General features: G+C 34.0%; 1 long non-coding RNA gene across 2 annotated transcripts; it reads left to right on the top strand.

Annotated features, from left to right (window-relative positions):
• The first annotated feature begins 1,603 nt into the window (after positions 1–1,603).
• Positions 1,604–23,839, top strand: LOC140696634 (uncharacterized). 2 transcript variants are annotated; one of them, XR_012073142.1, is made up of 4 exons: positions 1,604–1,664; positions 17,042–17,142; positions 21,619–21,719; positions 23,653–23,839. It is a non-coding gene; the product is annotated as an uncharacterized lncRNA (long non-coding RNA). The 2 variants fall into 2 exon arrangements; XR_012073141.1 differs by lacking the exon at positions 1,604–1,664 and adding an exon at positions 1,683–1,775.
• Positions 23,840–24,580: the final 741 nt, after the last annotated feature.

The following is a 24,580-nucleotide window of genomic DNA, read 5'->3' as shown; positions in this document are numbered from 1 at the left end:
AGCAAAGTGTGTGATTGTTTCTCATTGATACTTTATAAAATTCAGCCTGAATTTTCTACAGTATCATTTTAAATTAGTGAAGATAATTTATGTAATGAAATTCACAGGTCTTAAACATTACTGTTCTTTGATATAAGAATGAGAAATTATATTAACAGTTATTAAGCCCCTTATACAAATTCATTTTATATGGTAAACAATACAGTAAATAACAATATCTTTAGGTCTTAATTACTACAAAAAATAAGTTTTTGAGATATTTTTAGGGACACAGATTAAAAACAGTCAGCTTTTAAATTATATTTATAGTGATGCATAGTCAAGAATAGCTCCTTGATCAGGTATTCTTAATTTGTATTTCAGTGTACCTTTTCAATTAAGAGTGATTAAAAACAAATGGTTAATAAATCTTTTTGTAAAGTCAGCCTTTGAAATAATATGCAAACCCATTTTTTTTAATCTTAAAAGTCTCTGGGGTTTTTTTTGTTGTTGTTGTTTTTCATTTCCAAACTAGAGAAAGCTATTCCTTCTTCCTCCCTGCCCCCAACATCTAACACGGAAGACCTGGTCTTGTCCAGGATAATTCTTCTAAGAAAGGGCAGCACTGTCCCCTAGTGGACATACGATATACCAGAATAGTTTCACAAAAGGGAGAAATACAAAGTTTTAAATAAAACAACTCCGTAACAGGAAATTTAATGTATTGATGTGTCAGTTTTAGAATTGTGCCTGGATGCCATCCACTTTTCAAACAGTAATAGTCTGCACATGATATTGGCAGTCAACCGTGATTTGTGAGAGCAAATGAAATCAAAAGGTCAATGAAGTTGTTTCAACTTCAGTACAGACATAAAATATATGTCACTGTTGCCATTGCTCTGAGCACCAGAAATATCACTTACTTATATTCTTCATGGCCCACTGCTTTGTGATAATCATTTAAATGTAAGTTCAAATATCCAATCTCAAACCCACCACTAGATCATGTATCCTTCTTATACGTTCTTATAGCATTCCTCCTTTACCTTCAGAGAATTTGTCACAGTTTGTAATTATATTTGTGTGCTAATTTGCTTAGCCTCTGTTTCATCCACCAAATGTATGAGGGCAGAAGTGACCTCTTAATATTCATCAGTATAAGCCTTAGTACTTAGCACTGTGCCTGGCACAGGGGAGGGACAATGATTATCCTTATGAATTAATAAATAAGCCAGATAAATAATTTATTAAGAATAGAGATGGGATCAAGGTATATTCTCATAGTTTCATGCCATTTTCCTATTTAGTAAGAAGATGCTCCTGTACCCACTCAAATAACAGTGAAGCACCAAAACAACCCCCTCTCAGGTCTCTCTTTACCTTTTCAGGTTTCTACTCACAACAATGTATTTCTCCCTGACCTTTTTAGTATCCTTGTCATTCAAGAGGACATCATCATTTAGCTTTTCTTTAACACCCTTGTTAGGCTTTGAAGTATTACTGTTTTTGGTGAGGGCTCTATTTGCTGGTGACGATTTCATATGTTATATTTGACCTCTTTCAGACGGAATACATTCCCAGTTCTTTTGCCATGGTAACTTCACAGTATCCATGGGTATTTAAAATTCCGTAATGATTTCATGATGTTTCCTCTGCAAAGACTTCTTTTTTGGAGTATGCATAAGGTAATACCAAAAGTTCAGTTGTCCCCTTCCGTGAGATATGTTCAGCCCTGACTGAATCAGTGATGAGTCACCGTCAGTGATGGTAAATTAACACTATCTTGGGACGTTCAGGTAACCTTGACCTAGGTTATGATTCTGAGTTGGCTTTGCACTGAGTTTAAGAACTGCAATACAATTTGCTTTTGGAAATACTAAAGGATTTGTTCAAATACAAGTGGTAAACAGGGGAAGTTTTGGTATAACACAGAAATCCCTATGATTCTTACATGACTTTCTCACCATATTCATCGTTTCACCTACCAAGTAACAATGGTCAAACACAAAATGACAGCACAGCTGAATAAAGAAAGCAGTGGTTTTGTAAAATACACTGGGCATGCCCTTTTTGATCCATCTTTCTTCTTGGTTCAGTTGGGCCACAGGCTATGTGACTGTTGGAAGTGCTTATTATGCTATTTTCCTTGTTTACCACACATATTGCTTTGCCTTCAGAACTCTGCAGCTTTACCAATTTCTAACACCTGTTTCCAGCATCCCTCCCCATCCTGATTTTTAAAGGAAAGTCCTATATTTAAAGTAGTGTATGTTTATTAGGAATTCAATGTGTCATTTAAACTGGTACCTTTTTAGGACTGTTATTGTTTTTGTTAGTATTCTGGTCGCTAAACTACATAGATTTTTAGTTGACCATTACAACCCTATATTTTTTTTCCTACATTTGCTGTTAAATAATTAATAGGGGATGATATATTTCCCTTAAATTAAAAAAATTTAAACTAGCTCCTTCAGGGGATAATCACTTAACCCTTGGCTTTAATTGATATGAATTTCAGAAGAAAATATCGAACAGGTGGGAATATTTCATCCTTCAAATCACATGTTCAACCTTAATTGTAAGGTTGGGTCCCCTGCATCTAACAAACTCACTGTTTAACCCCAGCTAATTAGCAGTATTTGTTTCTGTCTCTAAAACATGATTATTAATGGGATGATTGATGCAGTTCACTGTCATTAAAAGAAAATACAAATCTCAGTTTTGGGGGGATGATTTAACTAAAAGATTTAAAGATATATTTATTTATAATATCCTTAATTATAGCTACTTTATAAAATACAAAACTGAGAGGATGGATTGTATATGTATTTGATGGGCTGCCACATAAAAGAGATATTAGATTTATTTGGTTTATCACCAGAAGGCAAAGATAGAATCAAAGGAGAAACCAGAAGGGAAGCAATTCTATGTTCAGTATAATAAAATTTCTAAAACATATTAATACTGAAAATGGCTCTGGTTTCCCTACAAGGTCCAAAGCTACTGTAGTCTGAAATATTTAATCAGATATCAGATACCATTAAATAGGAATGAACATCTTAGAACTTCTGTTTTCAGTGGACTCAGGCAACTTTATCCAGACTTGGTTTCTTTTCAACTTTTGGTTCTGCTTTCCGAAGTACTGGCTCTACCATTCACATAAACTCTCTCATACTGAAACCGGCAACAGTTTAAAGCTAATATCTAATCTTCACAGTCACTTCCACTGAGGTAGAACTTCACTTTGCCACTTCACAACAGTTCAGAAATTGTATCTGCTTGACCTGGTATGAATCACGTGACTTGAATCAGTCAGCCATGGCCAGGAGAATTATTCTGACGGACCAATCCCAGGTCACATATTGAAGTAAGCCCACACAATCACAAGGATTGAAATTGGAGAGAATATTTTTCCTAACAAAGCCAGAGTACTATTAGCAGAGGAGAGAATGGATGTTAGGCAGCCAAAAACAAAAAATACTGTTTATAGTAGAACTTGGATTTCTAAATTTTTTTTTCAGTTCAGAGATGCTATGATTTATAAATGCCTGTCTTTCTCAAAATGAAGTTGCTGTAAATAAACATTCTCTGAGGACATCAGATTATTTTTAATTTTGAAAAAAAAACTTCATGCCCTTTTTCCAAAAGTACATTTTCATTGATATGAGATTTCTTGAATAAAGCATTCAATATTAGTAAGGATGATAATTTAGACGCATCATCTTCAAAAAAGAGTTACTCTAGTAACATTATTTGTTAAACCTTAATAAGCAATATTGTACTATATCTATTTTGTATCATGTAGAAAATGTTCATAATGTTTCTACAAATTTGTATTTACAATTCTTTCATAGAAAGCCATTAACACTGCAAAAAGAAAGGTAACCTTAAGGATTCTATGTAAAATAAAATCTCTCTTCAAATACCTAATAGAAGGACTTGAAAATCTTGTCATTGGGTTCAGTTGGGATAACGTGACATGTGTCTTTTAACTAGATTCAAAAATGGCCTCCAGGAAGTCTCAAGATGTTATATTGCTTATCAAAAGATTTATGCCAATGAAAGAAAACATTAACACTGAGAAGTGCAAAGCCTTCCATAATCTTTCCTAGCTCCACACCAAAAAATCATTCTGAACAATTTGATGTTTAATGCCAGAGAATTGTTAACGCACCTATAAAACATTGCTGCAAGTTTTAAAAGTCATTGATTTCCCTTTCAGGCTAATATTAGCATAGAGGCAGCACAGTGAAAGGATTAAGAGTACAGACTCTGGTACCCTACTGTCTGTGTTTGGATCCCAGCTCTAACACCTACCTGCTGGCTAACCTCCAGCTGAGGATGATAATAGTTGCTACCTAAGAGAAATATTATGACTATTAAATGAGCTAAAATTAAAATTCATGAAGCATTTCTTAATAACATATATTACATAAGAAGTACACATTAAAACTAGTCCATTTTCTCTTTCCAATTCTGTATCTATGGTTTGTAAAGAAATAGATAGCATTTATCTGATCAGCGATTAGCTCAATTCTGTCATCTTTATCATCCCTTTAAAAAAAGACCACTTAATACAGGAGGTGGTCTGTCCTTATAATGGTCTGCCTCTGGAGATTAATTGGTATAATATAATATGATATGATATGATATGACATAACATGATATAATTTATAAGGAAAAGAAGACAGAACTCTAGAGAGTTCTTTTTATTTCTTGTACTTCACTGCTTCTTCAAATAGATCTGTTTTGCAGATTAGACTATTCATTGAATACATTGTACTCAATGCTTTGAAGTATGAAAGTAAAATAATTGACCATATCCATCTTGCCTTTTTTTTCATGACTCTGGTTTTATAAATAGGAACTCTGTCGCCTAAGAATGAAAAACTCAACAAATTCAATTTCACAGCAAGAAAATATGTTTTTAACATAAGATGCTATTTTTAAATTAAGTATCATTTTAGTTTTTTTTAATATAAACTGAGAAACTTTTAAAATATTAGCTGAGAAAATCAGGAAGTAAAAGAAAATACTGTATTTGATGTGCAATAGCTTTATTTATTCTTGTACAGATAAAGCCAAGTTAGGAGTTATCAGATTTTTTTTTGCAATTCTCTTGATTCTCATCAGTCTAATTGCACTGCAATCATTGGTCTAGTCTACATGAGTAATTTGGGAGTAGAGGTTGGCACATAACTTGGTGAGGAGGGGCAGAACAGATGCCAATATGGATTCATGAGATGAGCTGTAAAGGCAATTGCATTCACATTGTTTTATCAATGTTTATATCCAGAATTATTATACAGAATCCTGGCTATTTGTTATTCATAAAAGCTGTTAACTCCTGTCAATCTTAAAACATAGGATGCCTTGCCCATTCAATTTTAACAAATCAACTAATAGGGGAGCCAATGTTTTCTGTCTGTTTTATAGTTGTTTGATTTAAGTTAGTCAGAATTATTTCTTGGATTTCTCCATAGTTCTTGTTTAAAATTAAGGATGGCCAATCCAACCCTACTTTCGTACAAGTCCTAAAAGAAGTCCAGCTCCTGGAAAAGCAAAGAATCTCTCATGATACAAAAGGGAACACATTACCTACAAATTACACATTAAATTGTAACTGAGACTAAATATTACTTTAGATATATGGTTTAATTTTTACTTTTAAAATATTCTTATATTTAATATAAACATTGGTCTAAAAATTGCTTCTTTTGAATATTCCTGCAAAATATACCTAGGCCAAAAATGCTTGATTTTTGAAAATGTTTGAAAATTGAGGTAAAATGTATTTCCTTTCTCAAATGTGGATAATAACAATGGTATGGCAAAAAAAAAGAGGAATATCTGACTGAATTATAACAACAGATAAATGGATTTACATAACTAAAGAGTGCATGTATGTTATAAAACATATTTGATTATGTAAAAGGTGTTACTCTCATACACTCCACTATGTACTAAACTCTCGTTGCTATATATTACAGTTTGATACTTCAGTATTTGCAAACAAAAGTCAATGTTTAGATACTACAATTTATTTTACAATATAATCTGAGTGGTACAAAAACTTGATTTAAAAAAAATAAATGAGCACATCTGTACATAAATGACAAGGAAATAAGAAGCATAACAACATCTGAATATGTTCTAAAGATGGTTTTACTGTTTTACAAAATAATGTTTAATGATGTGAGGTAGGTGACATGTATAGAAATTTCTAATAATGTTTTATTCTAATTAAAATTCTGTATACCAAGTTTCATTCAAGGAGAAAACTTTTATAACTGAATTATAATCTCCAAAAGATAGGAATTTAACCTGAAACCTGCAAGAAACTTATAGCATCATAAATAGGAATCTATAAAAACTTGATGGTTATATATGAATTAGAGTTGAGTGTACTATGTAATTATCTCAAACAGCCCTGCTGCTTTCTTAGTTTCTGTCAAGAGCAGAACAACTCAGAAAAACCAAGCACAGCTAAATACTCAAGAATTCAGATGTATAAAACATTGCATTTCCTGCCTTGTGATCCAACCAATTTAGTATGTGTATTTTGGGTTGTAACTTATTTTTTGAAAAACACGCTGTTTCTCTGAAATTATTTAATATCTTCCAACACTGTAAAATAAGCACAAATTTAAAAGAGAGATGAAAAGAATTTATCTCAGCTGATCACCAATGTTCAGGAAAAAAAGGTCTTCAACAAAATTCAACTGACAGTTTCATATTGCCGTTAGAAGAAAAACATTTATATAGGTTGGAGAATACAAAGGTTAGAAAAGAAAGTCTACAGGATCATTTGCTTGGCTTGAAAATTGTTCTTTTCTGTGTTATTTATATATAAGGTCTCTCTATCAACTGGATTGCAAGACTTTGTAAGATGAAAACACCTTATATATAGCACTACTTACACAAGCAAACATTGCTAGTGATAATGGCCTTAGTGATGTTAGCCACTCACTCTGTCGATTTTTTTCATCTGTTAATTGTAGACAACTTCTATTAGTATTTTTGTGCTTTTATAATATTCTTCTAACAAATTTTATCTTTCTTTCCCTTGTTTTCCTGAGATATCTGTATAGGGGTCAAATCTTATTTATACGTATCTCTTCTAATTTAGATTTAATTGTGATAAGAAAATATTTTTGTTTCCAATTTTGCATTCACAAGCCCAGAATATGATTTCCTTTGCTTTTCCCCACTTGTGTTTCATATTTCAGGTTTATTGAGAAATCAGAAGTAGCAGTAACAAGAGAGTAAAAAAATGAATCTAGTATTCTAAATGCAGATTTTTTTAGATTAAGGGAAAATGTTATTCTATTTTTTAGGGGCAGAAACTTCATTTCTAAAAAAAAACTGTTAGACAATACCAATTTAAGTTTATAAGTAAATCTCTCTGATAGCTCAAAAAGTTAATCTGATACCTTTTTTTGTAACTTAGAACTTAATATATCTTTCTGTACATTGAACTTTCAAATTGACAGGAGCAAGATTTTTTTTTTTAAGTTTGTGCAGAAAATATGTTGCATAGTAAATAGTGAAGCAATTCTTTTCTGGGTCACTGTCGTAGAAAGTTATGCATGAAAAGCAAAGAGAGGTCTTTGGTAATGATTACTGTTTGATCTAAAAGCAACAATTTTCCAATAGTTTTACAGGACAGGTGCCTAGAAATACTGCCCATCAGTAAATCACTGGCAGCATAATAATGTGTTACATGGGTAAAACAATCCTTCGCACTTTTCAGTTATTGACATTAGCATTTGGCTGAGGAAAGTCAATTGAAACATGATTCTTGTTTAGAAAACAGTCAGTAAAGTCTTCCATCCTCATGTACAACAGGAAAGGATGGAGATGATCTCTAAAACCCCTTGTTGATCTTTAAAAACCTGTAAACCTTGTCATTGAGCAATTCATATGTGCTCTGAAATCCTGGATGTCCCAGAGAATCTCCTTGTTTGAGTACTGATGATGTCTTAGGCTTACAAATGGAAATCTAGTTGGAGTGAGTAATACCTATGAAACAATTAGTGAGTAAAATGGCACATTGTTCAGCCTATAAAAATCGTTGCATTTATAACATAACAAACCAAATTATTAAATGCATTTCTGCTCACTAAAGCTATATACACATGAATTAGGTGTGAAAACATAGCTTTGAAGGGCAAAAATAAATTTTAAAATGTGTAGGTATTATGAATATGAGATGGCCCCTTACTCCTCAAACAGCTACTACTAACTGTCTAACACGGGCCTTTAAAAATCTGGGAAGTAAGGTGAAAGAGTATTTTTCTAAACTTGAGCTATTAAGATTTTTTTGTTTCATTCTTAACTGTAAGATATTAAGAAATATCAGAAATGATGCTTCTAATACCTGGCCACAAGCAGACGTGTATTTATATATCTTCCCCAACCAAAGCCCTGGGGCTTGTTTTTGTTTGCTAATGAGAATAAGTAGCACTGAACAATGAGACTTCAAGTCCTTAATGCTTCACTCCTACATCAAATAAGCCACAAGAAAGGTAATGTTACACAGCTATTCAACTGGTTACAAAGAAGAAATGAATACTGTGTCTTCAACAGAAAGGAGAGGGCAGTAGGTAGGGATCTTTATTGCCCCAAAGAAAACCTTCCAACTCCAAAAGCTCTTGTCTAGGTAAAAGCAAACCATCATCCCCAGCATACTGAGAGCCCTTGCGCAGTAACCTGGTAAACTGGGAGCAGCCACATGTTTTCTGAGTGGTAAGATAGTCTTTAAAAGAAACACCTTTTAAAGACTTTAAATGTTTCTGTTTAATCTTTAAAGGACATTTTAAAATTTTAAATTTCTTTTGGCAATCCATTCCAACCTAGCATTTTCTTTCACTTAATTATTGGGATGGCAATACAAAATTAAAATCTGTTACTGTTTTTTTTTTAAGCTTGTAGAAAAATAGGAATAAAAGGAAAATTCCCTTATCATGATTAATAATAATTATTCCTTTATAAGAATAAACATAATACTAGTATTTTATTGGTATAACGGTATTTAGTATTAGTATTAATATAATGGCACTAAAGGCATTCTCACTAAAGAAATAAGAAAAAGATAACATATATTACCACAATATACAGAATTATTTTGGAGATTCTAAACAATATGGTAAGAAAAGAATTAGAAGAGGTAAGTTTTATAAAGGATGGGACAAAAACTGTTACTGCTTACCATATGTATATTTTTTTAAATTCTGAAAACACAAAAATCAACTGAAGAGGAGTTTTAAGAAGCCGTGAAAAAGTTTAGTTAAGACGTTCAGAATCAGTCAAGAACATGCATACACACACTTTTGCATGTGTGTAGGATATACTTTTCTTAACAGCAGTAAAAACAAGTTAAAAAGTATAAAAAATAAAGCCTCTATTCATAGTAGCCATGAATAAGCAATAAATGAAATCTGGGAATAAAAAAACAATGTGAAAGAATCCATATGAAGAATATTTGAGATTGGAATATGTAACGAAGACATAAATTACAAAGGGCAAGCATTACTAAGAGATTTGTCTTAATATAGTACATCTTATTTAAAAAAAACAGTTATTAAAACAAAGTAGCACTAGTACAGGAACAGAAAAATATATCAAAGAAATATAGGAGGGAGTCAAGAATAGACTCAAATATGTATGATAAAGGCATCATTTCAAATCATAGTGAAAGTACAGATTATTCAAAATATGGTATTGGAACACTGAATATTTATATAGAAAAAGATTTATTACAATCCTAGCTTTCAACATACACAAAAATAAATTCCAGGGGGATTAAAAGGTGAAAAGCAATAAACCTTAAAAAATTATATAATAAACATAGAATTTGATCTTAAGAATGAAAAACTTCTCTAATCATGACGACTTATGCTAGAAACCATGAAGTAGAAGAAGACCAGATTTGGAAAAATGAGCCCTTTAAGCCCTTTTTACAAAAAAGACCCCATGTGTAAAGTCAAAGAGACAGTGTCAAACTGAGAAAAATAGTATTACCTGTATAAAACATTAAAATCTTTCAAATATGTATTTCTCTTACAAAGAAATAAGATTGATTTTTTTGAGTAGGATGCTTGGGCAATTTTCATTTTACATTTTATATATTTTAAAATATTTTAAATTTTTAAATGAATAAATGCTTAAGGACCTGAAGATTCTGTGAGGGCTAGCTGCAGAATGGAAGAAAATTCATCAACAGGAAGGAAAATAGAGGATTGGCTTTGAGATTTTGTGGTGTTAATCTCAGCCTTCCTTCCCTAGCTCTCTGACTTTCTCTGCTTGTCCTTGATCTCTCTCTCTCTCTCACTCCCACTCCTCAGCCTTGGTCATTACATAAAACATTAAATATACACTTAATAATAATTTGTATTGAAACATGTCTATTTCTTATTTTAGATTAAAAATAGGCTATTCATCCAGATAGTCTATGTTGTGCTATAGTAACAATAAATTCTGAAATCTTAGTGTCCTTATATATAAGTTTTATTTCTTACTTAAGTAAAGTTGCTAGGAGAGAGGGATGTTGGGATCACAATGTAAGACAGAATGATTTGGGAACATTTATCAGAGAAAGAGAGAGGGATGCTGGGAACATGAAGTCAGAGAGAGACACAATGGGATGCTGGGAACATGAAGTCAGAGAGGGAGATTCTGGGAACATGTTACCAGAGGAAGGGATACCTGCAACACCCTCAGAGTAAAGGATGTCAGGACCACCCGTCAGAGAGAAGGATCCTGGGGGCACCCCTCGGAGAGAGCCAGAGCTCCAGGGTCTGTCATTACCTATCCATGGAGTCCTTATTCAGAAGTTTAAGTGTGGAAAGGGAGGATCCTGAAATGTTTACTGCATTAAATAATACAGACAGTAAATGTATTAATTCTCTGAGAAGTTTAGTATGATTCCTTTTTGGTTTTAAACTGATTATAATTAAAGTTCATATGGTCTTTCTTTGGATGGAAAAAAAAAAATCAGTGGGGGAAACACCCTGGCTTTAACTATTTCAGCACAGATGCAACACAAGGCACTTCTGCTCATACCTCATTAGTCTGAACTAGTCACATGGCCACAACACAACTGAAAGGGAGTCTGAGAAATGCAGAGGACCATATGGCCTGTTGGATGAGCCTTGTTTCTTCTGCACTTGAAACCTATGAAAATGTGTATTTCTTTCAGAAATCCATTTAATTCAACAAGTATTTATTAGCTTGGCAACAACACATTGTTGAAAGTAAAAAGTTACCTAAGACACCTTGGACTAATTACTGTGATTTTAATATGCATGTAATTATTAACCAATAACAGAATCACAAGAGGATTCTGCTAGGATAAACCTACTCCTCACTGATAGGAAAAATGCTTGGTTTTCTATATTTTATAAACTCCAAAACTTATCTGGGCAACATTCTACCCAGAAGCAGAGAAACAGAGAATACTGTGGTGATAACACTTCAGAATTTGTAGCAAAAATTAAAAATTTAAAGTATTTATAACCACAAATAAATATGTGCTGTGATTAAAAGCAGTATTTGGGGCTTGAAATATTCAAATGTTATTACCATGTGGAGACAAAGGCACATAATAAGAGTGAATTACATATGCAGTATTTTAATTGTTTTAAAATTTTAATTTTTGGCAAACAAATTAATGCCAGTTGCAGAATATATGGGAAATACAGATTTAACAGAAATAAAATAAAAATTTCCCTAATTCCATCACCGAAAGGTGACTTTTGTTAACATTTTGGCATAGTTGATATAATTTACTTAAATGGGCTCTTATTGCTCAAATTGTGTTTTACCCTGTCCCCTGAATACTTACCTTTCTATGTTACTGAATACTTCTTTATTGTTTCCAACATAATTCCATTATACAGATAGATATAATATATTTAACTACAACCCCCAGATCCTTAGATATTAAGGATGCCTGACGGATACTCGATTTTGGGCTGCTAATCATCACCTCCGTCTTCATTTGGTAACAATCCATAATGTCTTTTGGGAAATTTCCTTTCTGCCAACTTTTGCAGGCTTGTTGAGAGCATAAGTAAAAGGGCATGCACATCCAACCTCTAAATTAAGTAAGAGTGTTTTCAGTTAACACACATAAAGTACAAAGAACATTATGTGACACCTAATAAGGACTCAACAAAAACAATATGAGCAATGACATGTCAGATGATCAAAGCCACTTCTCTTTCACAAACAGCAACCTGAAGATTTTGTACATGATGTCAGGCTAAATTAACATGCTTTGTGATTTTCTTTTAAGACTCCTCTTGTGGAATAATTCAGGGATGTAGGGAGATTGAGGAAGGAAGCAAGAAAGTGAGGAAGGAAGGACAATGAAGGCAGGATTGATTGAGTGAAAGAGTTAATGCCAGTAATTAACTTAATTTCAGAGACATAAGCTTGTAAGGTCAAAGTACTTCCTTACTTGTTTCCATTTCTTTCTCTTTCCTATGCCTGTACCTTGTTGGAAATTGTCTTCAGCCTTCTTACTCAAACCCATGAAATAGATTTAGGTTTCAAGAGCATACAGCAAGTTCAAGGTAATATTTTCTTGTTATACTGTGCCTCTTAAAATAAAGCAATAGCTTCTTTTCTTATCCATTTCAAAATCCCAGTACGAATATTTCATTTTAATGTCTTCAAATTCCACAGAATAAAAAAGTCTTTGGTATTTTTCCCAAGATCCTAAATCTGTCTTTAACATAGCACTGCTAACTTTTATCACATCATTTTATATATTTTAAATGGTTATTGTTGTACTATTTGCCAAACAATACTCTAAGTACTAGCAAACCCCAAGTGTTCCATGTATTTGTCTCACAAAGGTCCTTCTACAAATACAAGTTCTTCTTCCTAACTTCTATTTTTCCCCATAAAAATATTTATTTAATTATCACATTTGACCATGACAATATCATAAATAATCCATCATCTGGGTGGCAGTCATTGAACTATGTTTTTGGGACTCAGAGGACTTAAAAAACATATCTTTTCTGAAGTCCACAATCTATACCATCAAACTGCAAAGGAAATAAGAGGCACTACTGTTTGGATGTTCTGTAGTTTTGCTGAACACAGGACATGGAATGAGATTAAATATTCAACAATCATTATTGCAAACTGAGTTTGCCAGGACCCCAGAGACAACAGTATCCAATAAGTATTTTTTAACACATTCTATGAGCAAAATTGGCGTTCACAGTGCTGTAAGGTAAACACTGAAAAATATAACCTAGCTTCCATTCCCAAACAAGATTACAATCCACTAGTAAGATAAGTTAAGTGGCTACCTAAAGACAGACCATGAAAAGTGCCATGAGGGAGATATTAATAACTTTCCAGTAAGAGATCAAAGGAGGAAGCAAGTCCATCTGCTGAAGGCAAAGAGAGCAATATTTATCAACAGCATGGGCCTTGAATGACGTTGGCTCCAGGCTCAAGTCTGATCACCTAATTTTATACGAGGGCTGGAAATCTGAATTTTTACGTGTAATATCCTTCTACAATGTTGGAAATTTGTTTTTAAAAGGTCAGTGTGCCAACTTTAGGACACAGCAGAGGCTCTATACTCAGAAATACCATTAGAAGAGGCAGAACAGGATTTGGGATCAGAAGATGGAAAGCTTTACAGCACTTAGAATTGTATCCTTAATACAACAGGAAATGGGGACAATTGAGGGGTTATTAACAGAGGCATAAAATGAAATGGCTAAAACACTGCTTAAGAAAGCTGAGTTTAGCAGCAGGATGTAGACTGGATTGGAAGGCTGAACTGAAAGGAAAGACATCAATGAGGAGGCTGTTGCTATGGACCAATAAGAATATGGCCAGGGTGACAGAAGTGACAATGGAGAGTAATGTAGGGATGGTGGTTAGAATGTAGAAACACATGCAAAGTTCACACATGCTGCTCAAGCTGACTCTTCCTAACATAATGCAATTTCATTTGAAAATTCTTTTTTTAAAAAGCAGGCTAGTACCAAATGAAGACGGAGGTGATGATCAGCAGCCCAAAATCGAGTATCCGTCAGGCATCCTTAATATCTAAGGATCTGGGGGTTGTAGTTAAATATATTATATCTATATTTATTATAATAATTATTCTTTGGCAGACAGTAGGCATTACAATAAGTATTTAACTACTTAAAACAATACTAGCCATTAGAGTACATAATGACTTTAATTTTTATGTATTTATTTTATATTTTCTTTGGTGGGGAGGAAATTAGATTTATTCATCTATTTATTAAGTGGAGGTACTTGGTCTTAAACCCAGGATCTTGTGCATGCTAGGAATGCACTCTACCACTGAGCTGTACCCTCCCCCACAATGACCTTATTTTTAATTGAAGTATAGCTGATTTACAATGTTGTGTTAGTTTCAGATGTATAGCAAAGTGATTCAGTTCTAAATATGTATATATATTCTTTTTCAGATTCTTTTACATTATAGCTTATTATAAAATACCAAATATAGTTCCCTGTGCTATACAGTAGGCCCTTGCTATCTATCTATTTTATCTATAGTAGTGTGCATCTGTTAATCCCAAACTCCTAACTTATCCCTCCCTCCTTCTCCCTTTGGTAACTATATATTTGTTTTCTATGTCTGTGAATCTATTTCTGTTTTATAAATCAGTTCATTTGTACATTTTTTTAGATTCCACTTATATATAAGCGATATCTGTCTTTCTCTGACTTAACTTCACTTGGTACAATAATCTCTAGGTCCATCCATGTTGCTGCAAATGGCTTTATTTCATTCATTTTTATGGCTGAGTAAAATTCTATTGTATACCACATCTTCTTTATTTTATTCATCTGATGATGGACATTCAGATTGCTTCCATGTCTTGCCTATTGTAAACAGGGCTGCTGTGAACATCGAGGTGCATACGTCTTCTCAAATTAGAGTTTTCACCTTTTCTGGATATATGCCCAGGAGTGGGACTGCAGGGTCATATGATAACTCCATTTTTAGTGTTTTTTAAAGATGCTCCATAAAGTTCTCCATAGTGGCTGCACCAATTTACATTCCTACCAACGGTGTAGAGGGTTCCCTTTATCCACACCCTCTCCAGCATTTATTATCTGCAAATTTTTTGAAGATGACCATTCTGACCAGTGCAAGGTGAAACCTCATCGCAGTTTTGATTTGCATTTATTTACATTTACCAAGGTTGAGCATCTTTTCATGTGTCTGTTGACCATCTCTGTATCTCCTTGGAAAAATGTCTGTTTAGGTCTTCTACCCACTTTTTTGGGTTGGGTTGCTTGTTTTGTTTTGTTTCATTTTGTTATTGTTGTTATTGTTTTTAATATTGAGCTGCATGAGCTGTTAGTATATTTTGGAAATTAAGCTCTTGTCATTCACATTGTTTGCAAATATTTTCTCCCATTCTGTAGTCTGTCTTTTCATTTTGCTTATGGTTTCCTTTACCATGCAAAAGCTTGTAAGTTTGATTAGATCCTGTTTTTTTTACTTTTGCTTTTATTTCTTTTGCCTGGGGAGAGTGATCTAGGAAAGTATTGCAACTCAATATCATCAGTTGGGAACGGGAAAATCCTACTTGCTTTTTCATTTCATTTAATCTGCATCTACTGAGTGTCCTCTACATCCAAGAAAGCCAGGCAACCTGGACAGAGGAGCGAATCAATTGCCTGAATTTTGTGCTATATAATAAAGAAGACAATTCTAGAGAAGTCTAAGAACAGATGTTAAGTGTTACAGTTAGTGATTTTAGTCATGAAAAATTATAATCCCTGTAGGCCTTTCAGACTGAGTCAAGATGAAATGACTGCAAGAGGCAGCTGAATGTGGGTGAAACACATAACTTGGTGCCCTCTCCTCACAGAGATTTTACTTATGCTGATTTCCACATGAAAGTGAAGACATGTGCCAAAAACCAAAACCAAAAACAAAAACACAACTTTGCTTTGACATAGTTGTTGTGGAGTTTCTGAGAAGGGAACCAACCAAAAGGTTCAGCTGCTTACTCAGCCACTCTTGGTTGAAAGAAACCTAGCTCATCTCGAGTGCATCTTCTCTCGCATCATGTCCCATGAACGTTGCAGGTTCTGCCTTGAGGCTGAGTCAGGCATTCTCTTCATATCTTCACTGGTTAAATTTGCTGTCGTGCTTTCAAGAATTCATGCTATACAATTCTAATCTAGTAGCAATAAGTAGCCTAGAAGAAAAATCTTCCCATTTTAATTATAGCAAAGAACTTTTGATTGCATAACCCATTCATTACTTTTCATTAAAGTTCCTGCACCTTTAAACTGTGAAATTACATGTCTTTTAAGTAGCAGCTTTTTAACATCAATAGTAAAAGAAAACTTATGGATTCCAAAGTGTTGCAGGTATTACCTTAGTTAGTTCCCTTTTGAATCTTTACTTTCACAAAATTTTCTCTGCTTCTTGATGTTGTAGGTGCCTAAGTACAGAGTATAAAACACTGAGTATCACTGAGTGGCAGAGTATAGAGTATAATATAAACAAAGAGAAATGAAAGAAAATAATTAAGGAAAAACAATAGTAGCAGATACCAAAACAACTGCTTGTTACTTGTGGTTTCTAAACAATCTTGGGAAGGAATAGTAATAAGGGGGGGAGGGTTGCAGAGAATGAGTTACCCTAGAAAGTACAAACCTCTCTAGCTCACAACCAGAAGAGTGTTGACTAGACTACAAGTTCTATTTCTTGAGGGAAAATGATAACCTATTTCCCAACAAACATTGATATATTCGTTTAAATTTAAGAATGATAAAGCTAAATTACTTTCTGTGGCTATTCTGTTTCAGCAGATCAAATAGCAAAATAATTTTCTGATGAGTGAGAGATCTTCTTTCTTTGTAAGTTTATATAAACTTGTCATCAGATTCCTTGTTTCCAAAATAATTTCAAGGAAATGTAGTAAAATAATGCAGAAATAATGCTGAAGTTTGAGACCAAGATTTCTGTTCTACTGCTGGATCTCTGCCTATTTTTTTGTAATCTTCACTGATCATTTAACTTCTTCAGCTTCAGATACAGCTACTAGATCAAATGGAAAAAACCCTCAAAGCTAGAGAGACAAGCAGTACCCATCTTTTATCCCTAACATCTAACAGAATGTGAGGCACGTAAGTGTATATTAGAAAAATAAATTCATTCATTGAGGATAAAATCATTTCCTTTACAATGTGATTATAAAGATCAAATGAAAGTAATCAGATGCAGTCATTTTTAACTCTGTAAATTATACGTAAATATAAAATAGCTCATTATTATCTCATGACCAAAAAAATGCATTTTGTATTCTATAGTTTTATTAGCAGCCTTATTTATTTTTCTTGAATATACTTTCAATACATGTGTGTGTATATGAGCTATATACATATATATATAGTATTCAATTGATTTAAGCCTGCATGTCCTCACCTGTAAATTTAAGAATTGTAGAATTGTGTTAATTATCTTTAATAATTTCTTATGGGTAATCAATTTATGATCTAATGTTTTATATGAATATCAGATGCATTTATATAATATCAGATGAAATATTAAGTAAATTATTAGAATTTCTTTTTATCTAAACAATATTTTTAAGTAAACATCAAGGTCATATGGCTCTTTTTCACCTCATGGAAAACTCAGTCGATAGTAATGCAGAAGCTAATATTATAACAAACCTATCAAAATTACACAAAACAACCTACAAACATTTACCAAAATAATCACAAATTACAGAAAACCAAAATTTCAAAAATCCTATCAAAATGCTTATTAATTATTGCCTGACGTGCTCAACCAATTTGAAAAGGGTATTTAGAAGTGTAGAAATTCCCTGAACTCAAGGAACTGAGACCAAACTACCATATAATAGACCACAGCAATTAATTCAAGACAGACTATAACTAAATATCAATGAGTTATACAGACTCTAAATGCTATAGAAATTCAGATATGAGGTGGTTTAGAAAAACAAAAGAAACGGAAGACATATCAAGAAAATGAAACTTGAAAGATAAATAAAACTTGGCAAAAGACAATGAGAAGAACCTTTCAGGCAGAGGGAATATAAGCCAAGCTGTGGAAGTAGAAAAAACCAGATTCATTCATTGAAAGTGAAGAAATCAAATCTGACAAAAAATGAGCATGTGTTTTGGGAAATAATAGAAATTAAGATTGGTAGGAAAAGGGAGGAAAACACAATATTGGAATTCCTTGCAGAACTGTAAATAGAGGAATAACATTGCCATGTGACGAGCCCAGAATTAAAGACCACAGCTAGGAAGAAGTTGCAGTCACTAATGTGGCACCCAGGGGAGTGGAGAAAAGGCAGTGTAAGAGACGAATCTCTGAGTACAGAACTCATTCATCCTCAATCAACCTCAAGTCATGTCTCTTCCTATCTTTCCTTTCACCCAGTGACATAATTTTTCAGGCACTAGATGTCACTCTTCCACTTAAGCAAAATAAAATCTAGTCATTCTGAAGTCGTGCTGCACCTACCTAATTACATCTACCTGTATGTAGATCTGAGTCTGCTGTACTTGCGTCAGGTAATTTCAAACTGAAGCTAGGGATCCATATCTATGGCAGTCTGAACTAAAATCAGCTCTGAAGTTCTCTTTGACATTTTCTTAAAGTCTTTCTTGTAAAGAAATATAATAAAATAATTTACATAATTTTATTATATAATAAAATATATTATATATTATATTAAATATAATAAAAATTTTATATGTTTTTAATTCAAGAGAAAAATGGGAGGGAAATGAAGAATTTATACCAAAGAGAAATAGGAAAATATAAGAAAAGGCTTTGCTAATTTCTATACAAACAAAATAACAGAAAACTAACATCCTTCCTTCAGAATGAGTCCCTATTTGGTCTTGTGAACCTATCTATAGAGAACCATACATAATTTTCCTTTATCTGTCCAACATCCCATATTTGGACCTTTGACTTCCATTTTGGAATTCCTCACTAGCTTATCATGAAAGTATAGTCAGCCTCACACTAAAGACAGCCTAAATGACTAATCTTTTCTCTGTCTGCTGACTCAAGTTTGAACAGTTGGATGCTCCTTGGGACTCTGACTCTAGAGTGAATGATGCAAGAATATAGGACTGTTGCAGGTATTTCTTTAGGAGCAGTGAGGCGGGTGTGTGTGTGTGTGTGTGGGGTTGCTATACTGATGCTGATCAGGCTGTTCCTGCTAAGGGCCGTCCCTGCACTTCTTGTGGCTGATTGTTCTAGTGCCCTCGTGATTCCTAAGTGTTCCCAAGTCTGGTCCTCCAGCCTCTGGTTGACTCCATGAGACTCCTACCCCAATACCACCACAACCCCAAGACACGCATATACATATATACAGATCCACACTCATAATAGCATCACAATAAATACCCTTTTCCTTATGGTAGCCACGGTCAGTTTCTGTTGCCCGCAATCACAAAACAAAACAAAAACCTAAATTCATAGCTTGCAGCACAATGCAAATATTGTGCTGGTATTAAACTATCAGCTTTCCTTGTCAAGTTCATGCTTGCTGAATCCATAAGGATTAGTAGAAATACAAAGGAAAAGATTCTCAATAAAGAAAAATTTTATGTACTGGTCACTAAAGACCCCAAATCTGAAATCTAGCAGACTTTTCTCCTGGAAGTGTTCAGATACTTAATTATCCTCATCTCTAAGGTCCTAGTTTTGGGACATCAGTCTTTGGACACCACAGTTGGTGCTTCTCTGACAGATATGAAGTAGTTGAAAGACAAAGCAACAATATTTTTTAAATTACTGACAATATAGTCAGCTATCAAAGCATCCCCAGAAACTGCAGGGATGCAGTTTGGTGTTTTAGAACTGACACAGGGCCCAGCAGCAAGGGAAGAAAATTAGTTTGGAAGCAATTTCCTGCCCCAGTCCTAGGTGTTATGATTTCCTTCTGGGAGGTGATCTGCTGTGGTAGAAAGGTCACTAACTTTAGCTGTAGGTTTTCCATTTCTAACTTGGCTGTTTGTTAGATATACTAACTTTGAAAACTTTAATAATTCCCTGATTCTCAGTTTGTTTTTTCCAATGGAAAAATAATGCTGCTTCTCAGGGTGGTTGTGAAGTAGATGCAAAACTCCTTGCAAGGAATACAGTAGAACCACAATCTCACGTCCTCTTTTCTGTCTCTCTCTCACTCTCACTCACCCAAAGGAACCTGGTCTGGAGACCTCAGCTGTAGATACCCGGAAATAAATGACTAAAACTGAAGGGAGCATACAAAACACTCACACGTTAAACACTCGGGGACAGGCACAGAATTACTAACTTTTAGAGCTTGAGAGAATCTTATTGATCCTACACATATGTGAAAGGAACTAACGATCAGAATTTGATAGTTTACCCAAGGTCATGGCTAATTAATAACTAGAAGCATTTAAGTGCTTATGTCACGCAAATTTCCAATCAATATTTTTATATTACTAAAAATCATGATCTGAAAATCTGATCCACCAAAAAGTACTTGTGACATAATGACCCTTGCCCAGAGAATTTGCATTTTTAAACTACTGACAGAGAGATAAGTATACAGTATTATATTGGGATGGCATTTTTTTTTCACACAGTGGATATTCCTACTCAGCCTCAAATAACATAAGGCAGGCGTCCACCTATGTGGACAGGTGCAACTACTTGTCTCTGCAGGCACTGCAGGAACAGAAATGTCTAGAGGCTCATTTCTTTTCTTTTTTTTTTTTAATACTGCTTTGGTTAAAAAAAAATTAGAAAATACAAAAAATATAAAGAAGAAAATAGAAGTCTTCTCTAATTCAATCACCAAGGTATAACAACTGTCAAATCACTACTTTCTCTTGGCTTCACTTTCTCCTTTTCCTGCTCTTTCTTTCTCACTAAAATATGAATATTTCACAAAAATGTGGTATGTTTCACAATCTTTCCCACTCAGTCCAGACTTATGGAAGGCTTAATTTGAGGTGAATAATAGCCAGCAAACCTGCAAGAATTCATAGAGTAAAAATATTTTCTGTTATATTATCTCATTTATACTTTGTAACCATAGGTCTTTGGGGAAGGAGGGAGAGCCTATTATTATGTTCAGAAAAAAAAAAGGGGGTGGGAGGAGAGTTACATCAACAAGTCCTTCTTTCTATACAAAAGGATCATTATGGAGAAGAAAACACTAGCACAATGCAAAGAGTGACTATTTGCTCTTTATATCAAAGCATCAAATGCCCTTCCCCAATGGAAACTTATTTCTCAAGGAAAAAGACACCTACAATACATGTTAAGATAAAGGACTGCAAGGATCAAAGCAGAATTTATAATGCAGCCCATGCAGCCCTGATGTCTCACTATGCTGTAGAAATGTAATATTAAATCTCTACCGTAAAGTAATATTATTGGCCTCCAAAAGGCAAAGTAATTGCAAATCTTACGTGCATACTAATTTAGAAGTGTGGAGATTAAAAAAAGAGAGAAAGAGAGGAAGTCAAAGGTATTAATAAACTTTAAGTGTTAACTGTCTGGTTGATTATTGGAGTGGATTACTCTTTAATGTCACCTTATTTCAAATCTTTTTTTTTAATGTGGACATGTTCCAGAGTCCAGGAATCACATCTGCCTTGGACACTGGCGTATCTCTAATACCTCAGTGTATCCCGAGCACCCAGCATAGGCCTGCATTAAAGGAGTTGCTTTATAGGTAAGTGTTTAATGATTACAGCCAACTCAGTATCTATCCTCACCAATTAACAAGAATGGAAGTAACTCAAACAGCCTGTATTCCAAAATTAACATCTTCATGGCTTTGAAATTAATTTTAATTTGTTTTAATTATGCATCAGTTAATGAACATACAATATTTACTGACACTCTATTTTCTACAACACATTACAGGATATCCAAAGGAAAATCCACACTATTCCTGCCCTCAAAGAGTGTATTTTCTAGTTAGGAAACGTGTGTGACAGGCGGAAAAACGCACACTTGAAAGTAAATAATGAAGCCATTTAGAGCAGGCAGAGCTTATGATGTCTGTCAGGCAAATTTCTCATTTCGCTTTTCATTGATAGACACTTCCCTCCTGTTAACTTCATTCTGGGATTGCATGACTATCCTTTCAGGTTGCTTAATGTACAGTAGCTTTAAACTTATGTTAAAGAGATGTATCCAGGACCTTAAGGGAAATCCGGTCAAATTACGTGTGCCAAATGGACCTCGAAACCTCTGATGAGAAAAAGGTGAATAAAGCATTGTGTCCCCTGGAATGAAGACATCAGAGAGAGGCAAGAAACGCAAACAGAGAAGATCAAAGGTTACAAAACACATAAACTTAATTATCTGATCATTTACCTATGATTTTCCCCATTGGTAGAGGTGGGTTACCTTGCAAATGTAATGAGGTAAAGTACCAAGATTCTTAATTCTTACACAGGGCCTGACAGGAAAAATGTTAAGAAGATACTTGTATTTCCTCTGTTTGTGTTAGAGGATATAAACTGTGTTGAAACAACTTTTAAAGTCTAAGGCCATGAACGATTTTGAAAAGGTCTTTAAGTCTATACTGTCTCTCTTATCCATCAGATGAAGTGTCTTTATCTTTTCTGTTTGAACATCTGTTCATCATCTATTCTGCCATACTGAGGAACAAACCGAGTAGCCTTTTTTGATTAATGACATAGCGACTAATGGCTGATAAAGAAAATCATTTGTTAATTGCTAGACACAGCAAGCTAAGTATGGATTTTCAGGTACAGTAGCTTGTACTAACTCGACCCAAAAGGAAGATAAAGCCTTAGAGACAAGTTGATGGAACATTCGCAGAAAAAGATCAATGTTAACCATCTTACAGTGTTCCTAGCACACGGGTGGCACAAAGGTCATATAGATTCTCAGCCAAAGCAGAAAATTATAAAAATTTCCTGAAAGGGCAAGGCCAATACTTATCTTTAAAATTAAATATAAGGTAATGCTGAAGACTTTTATATGCTCCATTAGTAGATATGTTTGTGTGTCTTTGTCGAGATGAATATAGCCAACAAATCTGTTCTGTTTTTCTCAGGTAACTTGTTTAAGTCATTTTGTTAAAAAAAAATTTTTTTTTAAAATAGTAGACACAGACTCTCTTAAAATCCAATTTCTTGCTCCTAAAAGCCCTTGATGTTTGTCTGTGATCAATTTATTCAAAAGATAGAAATTTATCACTGCTTTTCATGCATAAAACTCAAAGCATCAGAAAAGCTTTGAGTTAAAAGTAGTTTAAAAAAATCTGTCTACTGGGAAATCAAGTTTAGCCTTAGAATGGATTCCATGGGGGATAATTAACATGATTGTGACTTTCCTTCTAATGCCCAAGCTACATTTAGAATAAACACTGAAGACTTTCGGGTGAAAAATTTTAAATACAATGATCAGTCATCAAAATTGATTGTGGTGTGAGGAAGGAATAAAAATGTGTACATTTCATTTTGGTATTATCCCATACACATTTTCTCAGGAGAGTCGTAGCCCTTAATTCCTCAGTTATTCTTCCTCTCTACCTTTCAATCGATGCTACTGTTTACTGATCTCTGATGAGTTCTTTTTACTGGACTCCTCACTTGGTCCAAATTGCTCATCTGTCATTGGAATTATAGATATCCTGCTTTTGTCAAAACACTTGATCACAAGCAAATCTGAAGCCCAGAAAAGAATGGCCAGAGTAGATTAAAGGAGGAGATCGTTAACACCTGGGAGGTCTCTGAGACTGTACCCACTACATTCCTCTACAGGACTCCATTCGTGCCACCGTAAGTGAATTCCTTAACTGTGTGTGAATTCATCCACATCAGAAAATCCCTGATGGACCAGCTGGGATTATCTGGTGGGGTAGCCTATGAAGAATACAGTTTAAGTCAAGCCAGTGAGACAGACTTGCGATTTATTTCTTTTCAGAACAAGAAATGGAAGTGCAGCGTCAAAGTTTAAAAACTAATTCATAAATCATTTTCAACAACTGTACTATGTAGAATAAAACATGAAGCAGCCCTAATTGGCCTCTCCTGCCTATAATCCTACTGCTTAACTTACACAGGCACTAGAGAGCTAACCTACGGCATAAATTTGACCTGCAAAACTGTTCAACACGTGCATCCACAACAACCACATGAGTGTTTTCATGTTCCATAAACACACTGAACACATCAAATATTCAAACAAATCCAGAAAACCTTGGCGTTCAAATACCATATTGGGATTCTTTTTTTTCTGACCTAAACAAATGTTGCTTATGAACAGCTGGTGAATGGGTTATTAGGAAGAAAAGTATGGCAAAGGAATATGTGGAAGAAATAAGCATTGTCATTATCCTTTTTCCAGAACCCTCTAAGGAGCACATTCAACCATTTGAATATATCAAACAGTTAATTTGTAAAGAAATGACTCGTCTGTTCTTTGTCAGAGTTTAAAGAATAACCAGAAAGTTTCCTCAGCACTCTAAGTAGTCCTTTTGAATGGCAATAATGGTATCATTTAGTGAACACTTATGTCAGAGACAATGCGAGGCACTTCATAAACATTTATCTT

The sequence above is a fragment of the Vicugna pacos genome, chromosome 5, assembly GCF_048564905.1.
Source record: "Vicugna pacos chromosome 5, VicPac4, whole genome shotgun sequence".
NCBI lineage: Eukaryota > Metazoa > Chordata > Mammalia > Artiodactyla > Camelidae > Vicugna > Vicugna pacos.
This window is presented reverse-complemented; position numbering and strand designations above follow the sequence as displayed.